Source organism: Schistocerca piceifrons, unplaced genomic scaffold (genome assembly GCF_021461385.2).
Source record: "Schistocerca piceifrons isolate TAMUIC-IGC-003096 unplaced genomic scaffold, iqSchPice1.1 HiC_scaffold_633, whole genome shotgun sequence".
NCBI lineage: Eukaryota > Metazoa > Arthropoda > Insecta > Orthoptera > Acrididae > Schistocerca > Schistocerca piceifrons.
Genome location: NW_025728876.1, coordinates 17501 through 20000, shown reverse-complemented (window position 1 = coordinate 20000; position 2500 = coordinate 17501).

Genomic DNA, 2500 nt, shown 5'->3' with positions numbered 1-2500 from the left:
GCATGGGGGGAGTCTTTGTCACTAATGTACACAGATGGAACATTTTGGACTGGAACCAGATTACCCGTACACACGGCGCTGATTAGTAATCAATGCAGAGCCATCAAACTACAGCAAATATACACAACTGTCCGTATACATGCTGAAAGAGTCTGCCCAAAATGGGAACCACACGTCAGCCAGACACTCTGATCACGCACCACTCTCTGCTTCTAACAGGCGCACATACAATATGTAAGCACCAGCATGGAACAACATCCAGTGCATCTTCTCCGCCACATTACACAATCCACACTATCACAACCAGACCAGGAGGTCCGTGCGGAAAATACAATATCCCAGCCTTTCGACATCCACCATTGCGCAGACCAGGCACCAACACCCACACATGTCCTATACAACGGTGCACCCAACATCACAATAGTACCTCCTGTCACAGCGCACAAACAATGACATGAGTCAAAGACACAGGTCTCACACAAGCATAGAATTGGAGCGCCGCCTCTAATAAGCCAAAGGTGCATCCTGACGTGACAAATCTGATCATGTCACAAGCATTCACTTACTATAATCACTATCAACGAACCTGCCGCCCCCGCCCCCCCCCCCCCTACACCTTTCCGTACAACAACGTGTAACCTAACCTAACCTAACCTAACCTATGTTGTACCTTAACCTAACCTATGTTGTACCTTAACCTAACCTATGTTGTACCTTAACCTAACCTATGTTGTACCTTAACCTAACCTATGTTGTACCTTAACCTAACCTATGTTGTACCTTAACCTAACCTATGTTGTACCTTAACCTAACCCATGTTGTACCTTAACCTAACCCATGTTGTACCTTAACCTAACCCATGTTGTACCTTAACCTAACCCATGTTGTACCTTAACCTAACCCATGTTGTACCTTAACCTAACCCATGTTGTGCCTCAACCTAACCCATGTTGTGCCTCAACCTAACCCATGTTGTGCCTCAACCTAACCCATGTTGTGCCTTAACCTAACCCATGTTGTGCCTCAACCTAACCCATGTTGTGCCTTAACCTAACCCATGTTGTGCCTTAACCTAACCCATGTTGTGCCTTAACCTAACCCATGTTGTGCCTTAACCTAACCCATGTTGTGCCTTAACCTAACCCATGTTGTGCCTTAACCTAACCCATGTTGTGCCTTAACCTAACCCATGTTGTGCCTTAACCTAACCCATGTTGTCGCCTTAACGTAACCCACGTTGTCGCCTAAACCTGCTCTGTAATTGTTATACGACTCGTTCAATTACTGTAGTGTTGCCCACCCGCAACCCTCGCAATATAGTTCGCTACTCGCACTGCCCGCACCCCTGTGTATCGCTTCATGTTAAACACCTTGCAAGTCTTGCTCACTTTCCACATGCTCCTGCTGTACACTGTAATGTGGATGGCAGCAGGACGTACATGCCGCCCCTCCCCACGTCCCCACCTTGCCCCCTGCCTTCGCAAGCTGGTTGGTGAGAAGTTTGCATGTTCAATGCCCTTCGCATGCGACGTACTCAGGCTACGTTGTGGTGCGGCCTGTGTCAACTGTCCGCTGATGTCGTACGCGTGAACCACAATCTGTACTGCACATTCGTCCTTATGTACTGAATGATACATCGTGGCACATGTGTGACCGCACAACGACTGCGCCCAAAAACGGCGGACCATACAGTGCAAATATTGTGCACGCAGCTACGTGTCGTCTCCCTATGAGAGCTGGATTGCAGTGTGGTACGCCATAGAGACGTGTGGGAGGAACGGACGCCGTGGATGGCGATCAGCATGAGCTGTCTGTTGATGTATTCGGACCTAGTCGTCTCTCCTCACACACCGTGATGGCATGGTGCACCGCGTTCCATATCTGCGACATGCTACAGAGGCCGGTTGACAGTCGTTCGAGCAATGGACATCGCATACGTACGGGGGCCACCTTCCACGTATTGTCTAGGCGTGCACATTTTGTTGCGTGTATGTGGGCAGACGTAGTGTGGCGTGACACCTGACACAGGCATGCAATAATCGTTGAAGTTGCAAATGGCGATGGACGCCTGCGTTTTCTGGTGAAGTTACGCAAATGAACAAATGGTAACCTGTTGTGGTGCGGTTGTTCTCGCTAGGGGTGAATCGGTGATGGCGACGATAGGTTGAGGTACTAACCGGTTGTTCCAGCGATACCCACCATGCCGACGAAACTGAACGGCATCTGGGTGTGAAGCGATACGCGGCGGTGGCTGGGTGGGACCGTCCCCGGCCGGTGAGGGGGCGCCTCCCGGCGTGCTGGCCGCGCGGTGCGTGGGCGCACGCGCTACAGCCGGCTGGTGGGGGCGGCCAGTGGCAGGCGCGCCGGCCGACGGACGCGGCAGGCGTCGCAGCTGCGCGCCGGCGCACCCTGCGCGCGGCGCCGTGCGGCCAAAGTAGGTCCTCGCGGGCCCGGTGCGAAGCGCGGTGGACATCTTCAGTGTGCTGGTCCGATTGAGGAC